Here is a 10,680-nt window from a genome sequence, read left to right on the forward strand (position 1 = left end):
CAGCTGTTCCAGGTCCATAACAACCCCTTTCAACTGGGTCTCCTTCCAGGAACAGCTGCAAAAGCTCCAGAAAGGAAGGGAGGAGACACATTGCGCATGATAACAAATCAGTAGGGAGTGACCAGTTTACCCAGAAAAGCTATGATGCAGATGTATCCACCCAGCTCTCCCTCTACCCCAGGAGAGAGGAAATATACACTGCCTCTGTGTGAACACTCTTCGTAACCAAGGGAATGAGATCAAGAATCCCCACCCCTGCTCCCAGGAGAAGAGTTTGGAAAGGCTTCTTGCTTTCCCCATAACGATTCACAAAAACACCTGTCAATGGTTACAAAAAGTTTATCATCTTTTACACCCATACAAGTAATATGTGCTCATTTATACCAAATTGACAACATGGAAAAAGTACTGGCGGCTGACATGTGATCACACACAGGGCATGGGGCAAAGTGCTCCATATATATTTCCTTGTGTATACTCATAGCAAGCCTTGATGGATGAGGAAACCAAGGCACAAAGAGACTGAATAACTTGCCTAAGTTTGCACAACTCAGAAGTAGTAGAGCCAAGATTTGAACTCAAGTCTGTCTGACACCAGAGCCTACGCTCTGAACTTCTACCCTCTTCTGCTGTTTGTGTGCCAACCAATCTGAGCAGCTGAAGTCCCTGATTGGTCTAGAGCCTGGCGTTTAGCACTCAGTAAATGTTAGTTGAATGAATTTTTTTTTTTTTAATGAAGACTGATTCACACCACTATGCATTTATACATATGCTTTCTCGTCTTGAAACACTCTTCACTCACAAATACTTTGTCTACCTGGAAAATACCTACTGATTCTTCAAGATTTATCTTAGTCATTATGTACAGTATGAAAAGACTTTACAGAAACTCCCCTTCCCACATCCAGTGGACAGTCTTAATCATTTCTAAATCACTTCCTCCATGCTTTTACATAATTCTATTATGGCACAATTCTTTATGTCTCAAATATTTTAATCATCTCCCCACCCCATGAAAGCTAGACAAAATTGCCTTGAGCTCCCCATTTCCATGGCCCCAGAAAGTACCCTCTCAATATTTCTGCTAATTCTCAAGGATTTTAAGTCTCCTGCTCTATTCTATCTCCCAAACTTCAGCTTCCTCTATTATTGCTTCTGTCCATCACTCTACCACTTTGAGATGAAACTCAACACCTCTTTGATTTCTATAATCAATACCAGGTATTCATGAGTCTCATAACTTGGGGAAAGGGCATCAAAAGGTGTCAAGTAGGGTAGCACCCTGCTTTCTGCTATGTTCTTTACTCCACTTTTACCACTTTTCCTCTCTCTCATAAGTAAATTAATTCCTCAAATTCTTTGCACAGTCTACGCAAAGCAATTTTCCCCAGAATTCTGTCACCAATTACTATCAAGGTCTTGGAATGAAGGAACAACAAGAGAGTGAGCGTAGAGTACAGGGGATGGAGATAACATCCTATTCCAAGCCCTCATGTATTCAACAATTTTTTATTGAGTACTCACTATATGCAAGGTAATTGGGATACAGAGATGAAGAAAAGCAGACAATCTCTACTGTTAGGAAGTTTACATCAAGTAGAGGGGACATGAAACAAATTAATAAGTGAGTTGATTTCAGGTTGTGTTGTTGTGAAATTTACTTGGCGGGTTGGACAGCAATGTCTTGGAGTAGAGTGGTCATACATAGACTGCCTATGGAGGTGATATTTGAGCTGAGAGTTGAAGATGTGAAGGAATCAGCCTTGTGATAAGCTTGAGATGAGTGTTGTAAACATAAAAAACTATAAAGGCAAAAACTCTGAAGTAGCAATGAATTTTGTGTGTCCTGGAAAAAAGGTAAGTGAGACAGTGGACGGAAAAGATCAAGAAAGAGACAGGTAGTGGCAGATCATATAAATGTTTTCCTTTTTTTCCTAAGTCTAATGGAAGTCTCTTGGAGATTTTTGAGACGTGAGTGACCTAATCAAATTATCAAGTCATTTTTTTGAACAAAATGAGAACTTCATATCTATTTACACATATGTTTCCCCTACTAGACTATGAGTTCCTTGAAGCCAGGAACCATATCTATGTAATTTTCATCATTTACACACTAGGCAACTAGCACAATGCCTGGATACCTGCTCAGTTGATGTTTACAAATGAATGAAAAATGGTTAAATAGATGAATAAATTATTCTACAAAAAAATACATACTTAGCAATCACTTCTGTAGTATTTACAAAAGATTTGGCAATGAGGAGTTTCAAGTAGGGATCATATCAGAGAGTTCTTTGCATTCTGCCTTCTCACTAGTTCCTGCTCCACCTTCACTCTCGCTCTCCTCCTTCTTTACGTTCCCCTTCAACAAGCATTAAGTGAAGTCTCTCCTTTGACAGCTGCAAAGTAAATCTTGTCCCACTCAGACCCCAAACTTTTATCAGAAGAATTCTAGTAATTACTATTAATATAAAAATAAATACTAACTGTTCAATGTAACAACAATATTAATGTCTTGTGCTGTCTATAACATATAATGTATTTACAAAACACATTCTTGATAAATTCAAAAGAAGAGAAGAAAAAGAAACAAGGAACAACTAAAAAAACACAGATGTAATAAAAAATTAAGTAGGATGGTAAGCATAAAACCTATATCAGCAATTACATTAAAATATAAATGGATTAAAAAATCAAATTAAAAGGCATATAGTGTCAGATCAGATTAAGCAAAAGTCTACATTCTGTATAAGAGACAGAACTTAAATATAAGTCCCCAAAAAATGTGAAAGTCAAAGAATAAAAAAATGCTATACAATGCAAGCCTAATCAAAATAAAGCTGATGTTGTTACATTAATATCAGATAAAGTAGACTTCAAGGCAAAAGAAAATGAAGAGCATTTCGTAATAATGAAAGGGACAACTCAACAGGAAGATATAGCACCCTGAAATTTATATGCAATTAACACAGACTCCAAATATTAAAGCAAAATTGACAGAACTAAAAGACGAAATAAGCAAATCTACAACCACAACCCAACGGTAAAAGAAAAGTCAAAAGGAAAATTAGAAATTATTTTGAATGGCAGTGAGAATATGTTAAAATATGTGATATAAAGCTAAAACAGTGCATACGCTAGAAAAAGAGGACAGGTTTACAACCAATGCTCTCAGTTTGCATTTAAATAAGTTTTTAAAAATGAAGAAAAATTAAACACAAAGTTAGTAGGAAAAGAGGAAGTATTAAAATAAAGTAGGCATTAATGAAATAGAAAACAAGCAATTGAGAGAAATCAACAAAGGCAAAAAAGTGTTTTCTAAAAGACTAACAAAATTGATCAACTCCAGACAGCATTGATCAAGGAGAAAAAGTGAGAAGACACAACATTATGAAAAAATGAGAGCCGTCACTACAATTCCTACAGAAATTATAAGGATAATACAATACATATATCCTCCAAAATAGAATATGTAAGGAATTCCTACAAATCAATAAGAAAAAGAAACAATCCAATTTTTAAAAAACAACATCTGTAAAAGCCAGTTCATATAAGAGAATATACAAATGTCAATAAACAAATTGATTAGTCATCAAGGGAATGAAAATTAAAGCCACAATAAGATACCATCACACCCACACAAGGATAACTACAATTGAAAGAACTAACTAAGAAAACCAAGTTTTGGTGTGGAGGGAGAACAGCCAGAATTCTCAGAAACTGCTGGAGGGAGTACAAACTGACACACTTTGCAAAACTGTTTACCAGCATCCGCTAAAGCAAACCGATGTGTCCCTATGACCCAGCGATTCCAACCGTACATATAGCCCTCCAAAATGAGTGCTTATGTCTAACAAATGCATGTACAAGAAGAGTCATTATAGCTCTATCATAAGATCCCCAAACTAGAAAAAAATATCCAAGATCAGAATGAATGAATCTATGGCCACTCTCAGTGATATGAATCTTACAGACAATATTAGGCAAATAGTGTCTACAAGAAGATTGATATGAGTTCATTTCTATGAAATCCAAAACCACAAAACTAATCTATAATATCAGAGAGATCCTTTTGGATGGTGTGTATTGGCTAATAAGAGGCATGAGCAAGACTTCAAGAATGCTGGAAATGTTCTGTGTCTTTATCTGGGTGATAGTTCCAAAGGTGTATATACATTTAAAACTTTATTGAGCATTATACCTAAGATTTGTGTACTTCACTGCATGTAAATTATGCCTCTGTTAAAAGGTTCAAAACAAAAGTTTGGCATTCTCTAAACAAATAAAAACAACAGTCATGTAATAATAGTTAGCTATTAAACAATAGTCATGTATCAATAGTTAGCTATTTAAAACAATAGTCATATAATAATAATAATAATAATAATATGCCTATTTCTCCCCCACAAGCCTATGGGCTCTCACACCATAAAACTGCAACTTATTCATAATCATCCTTTCACTTCCTGGTACCTAGTAAGTGTATAATATGGAATTGTTGAGTTATACAGAATTACAGTAGTGAGAGGGCATGAGTTTATCATGTTTTGCCTTTTAAAGTGCTCTCTCTAACTCATCTGATGTGCATCCAGATGGTAAATCTCTAGGATTCAATTGTTTCCACTGTGTTGGGCCAATAAATCATGCCAGCTACCACATGGAGATAGTCAAGCTTCTGAAAGCACCAACCCCAAATGAGCCCGGGAGCTGGCAGATACCTAGGAATGCTGAGATGTCAAAGAATGCCCAGTGATGGAAAGTGGCCTCAGTGAAGGCTTGAAGGGCACAAAATATAAATGAAATCAAAACAGTGAGGCAATAGTATGGGCAAAAGTGAGGTGACTTTAAGAACTTAAAAATGAGGTTACTCTCTGAAGATAAAACTACTGAAATCTATGCCCAAAGTATAACCCAAGCCATCTGTCAATGTCAACCAATCAGTTCTTAAAGTTTGGGGAAATGCCCAAAATTCCAATCAAAATGATTGGGGAATAGTCTCAAGGAAGTACAAGTTATACTAGCGTATCTCAACCTGCACACACATAGTACCAATTTGGCACATCAGAGTGAGCCAACTTAGTAAAAAAAAAAAAATGATTCCTGGAACTCGGGCAGAGCTCATACCTCATCAACTTCATTGAGTCTTGTTTGAAAATGGGATGTACAAGCACAATTAGGATGATGAGCATGGTATCTATAAAAGGCTATCCCAAAGGGAACAAACGTAACAGCGTTAAGCTAGCCCTGTCTTGACTTTGGATCAGAAAGCAGAAGTATTATGGTCAATAGACAGGAGTTCATTTTTTAGGGACAAGTGGAGTTTGTCTGTATCATGTTGCCTAGACGACATTGCTTTTGGGTCTAAACATCTCCATTTTTTCTGATTCCTTTGCTCATAAACGTTTTGAGAAATGTACAGAGGCCTTATTTAATTTCCCCTGCGGAGCTGCATCCGGAGAAAGAATGCGACCATGAGCATCGTGGTCTGATTGTTCACAATGGTTGTTAGCTAACATTTGTTGATCATTTTGACCAGCTAGCTACAGTGTTACATTATTCAAGATAGGCTAAAAACAGTTTAAAAAACCCTAAATCTCAGTGGATTAACCCAATAAAAGTTTAAAAATTTCTCCCTCATTTATTGTCTTGGGTGGGTTGTTGCTAGGAAAGAACAGAGAATTTTTAATCCACTCTTTCAATCAGAAACCTGGGCCTCTCATATCATTGGCATCATTGTCCCCCAAGTCCTCAGTTACTTATTAATTCAATTGATGGATAGATAAAGAGAGCAAGGATTGCACATGGGAGGTTTGTTGACCCTGCCTGGAATAGATGCACATCACTTGTGTTCACATTCCAGTGGCCAGAACGCAGACATATGGTTACATCTAACTGCAAAGGAAGCTGAGAAATGTCTGTCTGAGAGCTCAGAAAGGAGAACCTAGAAGTTGACAGGTCCTAATAGTTTCTTCCCCATGTACTAAGTGCTTTCCATGAATTATAGCATGTAATCATCATCACATTCCTTAAAAGGTGGTACTCATACTGCCCTAATCTTACAGGAGAAGAAACTAAAGCACAGATGGGGTAAGTAACTTGCCCAAGAATAGGCCACTATGTCTGAGCCAAAGCAAGGATACAATGCATCTCTGGAGTCCAGACTTTTAACCACTATAATACACAGTGATTATATTGATTGTGGCAAATTCATAAATTGGCCCTCAGATTGAAAAGTTCCAGTGCATTTACAAAACTGTGAGTCTGCATATGTAAATGGAGGACTAGATTCTAGAATACAGTGATCCACCAAGGTACTTCCTCCTGTGAGGCTGTGATGGATAGCCAACCAAATCCTGCAGGTGACAGTACAACCTGTCTGGTCAAGCTGTAACAAATAAGGATATGAATTAACAATAAATGAACACTTAACACCAAGCCAGACATGACTGAATGTCTTATATGAATTGAACTTTTTAAATGCCTACAACAACTCTATGAAATGGGTGCTACGATGAAAAAATTGTAACAGAGGGATTAAGAAACTTGCCAGTCACACAGCCTGAAAGAGCTGGCGGCAGGATTTGACCTAAGGCAGTTTTAGTTCTAGAATCCATATTCTGAGTCACCATGTTAAGGAAATGTCCAATAAAGATGACACCAACACTGTCGGTGGTATATTGTCTTCCTTCACAGTAGTTCCCATAATCACCCACACAGAATCAAAGTTTGATATAAGTCAGTTATCACCTCCTCTTGCCATGAATAGAAGGCACTTCTTCACATCAAATATTTATGAAACTGAAATTATTTGAATTGTGTTAAATTGAAGGTTGCAAGATGCCACCTTTTTTTCTTTAGTCTACAGCTGTAAAATAAAAAGTAGCTAAGCGATTTTGTAAATTATCTCATTTAATCCTCATGAAACCATACCATGAAAGTAACTTTACCCCTATTTTTACAGGTCACGACACCAAGTTTTAACATAAGGAAACAAAGTCCAATGATATCTGGTTTAGATATGAGTATAAACCTCTTGGTAAAATTTTCATGAGTTCTGAACATCTCTCTAAATGATGAGAAATATCCTACTCTGGCATTCCAAGAAGATAGACTGTTGAAAATTCAGGACTTTCCTTTCACAATTCTATCTTTTGTACTTTCAGGGAAGTCATTTCCGTGAAGTACTGGTGTGAACAACAGTCACAGTTGGGAAGAGCAATGGGACAAGGAAGAGGAGGAAGGAAACAGTCCCATAATTTTAGAAAGAGTGTGAAAAAAAGAAGCTAGACTTCTAGGTTCTATTTCTGGCTCTGCCTCTGTTTTCTAGCCAGCCAGCCATCTCTCTACCTATCTCTACATTAATTGCAAAAGGTGGAGAAGAATATAGACTGGGTATAAAGCACCTTGTCATGCTTGGATGAAAGGTCCTGTGTCACGGCCAGCGCACACCCAGAATTGATCATGTTATGAAATCCACACTGTGTTGTAATATATAAGTTTCAAGTTTCTCGGGAATACTTTTACTCTGAATTCATCAAGTTAGAGAAAACAATATTGCATTTTTAGGTGCGAACAACAAAATGGATGTAACACACTGAAAACAGAGGATGGTTGTGAGAAAGGCTTACCCTGTACAAACTTGTAATGTCAGTGAAATTTGTGATCCTTCCTATCCTTTCTCTTCCTGCATTATTTCTTCCTTATCAAGTGCCCATTCCCCTAAATCCCATTTTTTTCTTATCATCCTATGTCCTCAGTATTAATGACTAGATAATTTAGACTTTGACGAGCATCGCATGTTGGAGGAAAAGGAATTCCATGGAAGAATGAGACTGCGTGCCCAGCACTGTTGCCCATTAACTATCCTCTTCTTTAATCTTCACATCAACATCCTCCTATTTGGAGAGGATGTTGAAGGAGGATCAGGGCTGAAGAATGCTGAGGTCCTTCTCAATAGTGTGAAGCAGTCGATCTGTGTAGAACATTTGGGGAGCTTTGATGATTAATACTTTCCTTCCAGCATCGCCAGCAATGGCCATCCTAAATTACATTGATTGTGGTGGTTTTCCAGCTGAACGCTGGAGTTTCATGAAACACACTAAGAGTTTCCATGAAGAAAACTGTGAGCCATGGTGACATGCTTAGTGTGGATACAGGTCCATACAGTTTTGTCCAGGGATTGAGTTTTCACTCAAGGCCAATCGTTTGTCATAGAGTTTCAAGACTATCAGGTCTCTACTCAATTCCTCCTTTCTCCAACTTAAACAAGTGGTCCAGGGTCATGTCAACACTGATATCCATGCCAAGAGTTAATCGTGATCCATAAGCAAATATTTATAATGCAAAAGCAGTGTCCCTCAGAAGGAGGGAGATATCCCTTCTTTACAAACTCCATCATATATTGTCCCATATTTCCCCCAAATGAGACTACTGTCTTCTCAAGCCTAACTGGTAGAAATGGATGCTCCAAATTCTAGCAGTAGCTCCTCTACCCCCAACCCCCACCCCATCCCACCAAAGGGCAGCAATATAATCCTTGAGTCCGGGTTCAAAGACTCTGGTGATCTCCTTACGTCCTCCAACCCTCTTCCCTTTCATAGACCAAGGCATCAATCTCTTTTTAAGAGAAACTCCTTAATCTGACATAAATCACCTCAGATAAATAGATGGCTGAAAGCTATTGCCTCCACTACTTCATAGATATGCCCAGACATTCTGAATTTCTTTCCAGCTCCCTAAGACCTCCATCCCTCACCCTACACACAGAAGTATGGATGCCAAACTCATATATCTCAGAGTCGTGGTGTCTTAGCAATTCTATTTCATTTTATTTCAAAAGTTATATTAAAACAACAGTCTTCAGAAAGTTCCTAAGACTTATAACCATTTTTTAAGTACCTCAATGTGTCTTTTTTTCTCTCTTTGCTCTATATGCAACAATTCTCCGATTTCCAAACATACAGATGTGACTTTCATAACAACTAAGCTTCCCCTATTAGGAATCTTACTGTAATGTTTGGTCTCAAATCTCTTAATAGTCTGCTGGTGACTTCAAGAAGTATTATGCATAAAATGCTTACATTTTCACTCCTGCTTTCACACTATTTGGTCATGTCTTCGGAACTGACACGTTTCCCTGATCATATAGCAAAGAGAAAAACATAGTTCTTATTTTAAGACATGAGCAGTTGCGTCACACATCTTTGTGTTTTGGTAAACTCATCATTAGAGAGAGAGAGAGACCTCAGCGGAGCTTAAGCTCTTTGTCTTGTTATGTAGCATAGAAATTCCTGGACTAAATTAGCTGTGGAGCACCAAGTTCATGTCAATTCTATGATCTCATTATATCTGGGTCCTCATTAAAATCAGGGTACCAGTTATTCTGTTTCAAAGTGTCTCTCAACACTCAAACACACAAAACCTTGGTTAAAAAATAAAAAGAATACTCATTCAGACACACATGAGGAGGTTAGTCACTTTGGTTCATTATGTGTAAATAATTCAACAACTCCCACAGATTTCTTTGTAAACTTAGGATGGTCCTGCAAATCTATGGATACTCTGCATGTCTAGAATCATAATTGCCTATTGTCTCTCCTTGGATTATGTAGGAAAGAAAGATATTAAAATACATACTCATTCATTATTTTGAGAATTATGGAATTGTAATGATCTTGGACTAACTTTAGTGATTCAAAGCAGTATGGAAACTACACAAGCACCAGCAGGGCCAGGGAGCCTCCTGAAAGCTGGAACATAGCAAATAGTATCTCAGCATCTTCAGATCCTGATAACTTTTTCTTTTACATGCACATTCCTTTTTTTTTTTTTTTGAGGAAGATTAGACCTGAGCTAACATCTGCCACCAATCCTCCTCTGTTTTCTGAGAAAGACTGGCCCTGAGCTAAGATCCATGCCCATCTTCCTCTACTTTATATGTGGGATGGCTACCACAGCATGGCTTGTCAAGCAGTGCATAAGTCTGCACACAGGATCTGAACTGGTGAATCCTGGGCCACCAAAGCAGAGTGCATGAATTTAACTGCTATGCCACTAGGCCAGCTCAACATGCACACTTGTTTAACAAATATAATGAGTATTTAAAATGCACCAAAATCTGCACAGACCTAGGAGTTACAACAATGAAAAAGTATGGTTTTTCCTCCAAAAAGCTCAAAGACTATTGGGAAACATTGATGCATAAATAGATAATAACTATCTAACAAGATAAGGGATATAAAGAATGTAGATACAAGGTACAATAGGAAATCACACTACTAATAGACAAAAGGAAATTCTTAGGATCCTCCCCATAGGTGCTAATAGGGCATGTGATAATATTCAACCTCCTGGTCACAAGGGGAGACACCTTATTTCTTCTTCTCACTAGAAGAGAGGACTGAGGGTTGGTGCCAAGACAGCGGTGTAGGTGGACTCTGAACTCACCTCCTCTCATGAACATAACCAAGTTACCACTAGTCTTGGAAAAATTACCTCTGAGAGAGAACTGAAAACTGGATAAAAAGAACCCCCACAATAAGGGACAGTCCTGACTCAGGTGGAAGAGGCAGAAATTCCTTTCTAGAGAGGAAAAAGCCATCCTTCAAGAGCCACAGAGCTTCATGGTGGGCTGGGAGCAATCCTAAGGTATGTAGCCTTCCTTGGAGGAGCAGAGGACCT

General features: G+C 37.9%; 1 long non-coding RNA gene across 1 annotated transcript in view; it reads left to right on the forward strand.

Moving 5' to 3' along the window:
- Positions 1-9,658, forward strand: part of LOC138915435 (uncharacterized) — a 63,944-nt gene extending 54,286 nt beyond the window's left edge. The window contains exon 2 of the long non-coding RNA XR_011421369.1: positions 7,164-9,658. This is a non-coding gene — a long non-coding RNA (uncharacterized lncRNA). The remainder of the gene's footprint in view (positions 1-7,163) is intronic.
- Positions 9,659-10,680: the final 1,022 nt, after the last annotated feature.

The sequence above is a fragment of the Equus caballus genome, chromosome 9, assembly GCF_041296265.1.
Source record: "Equus caballus isolate H_3958 breed thoroughbred chromosome 9, TB-T2T, whole genome shotgun sequence".
NCBI lineage: Eukaryota > Metazoa > Chordata > Mammalia > Perissodactyla > Equidae > Equus > Equus caballus.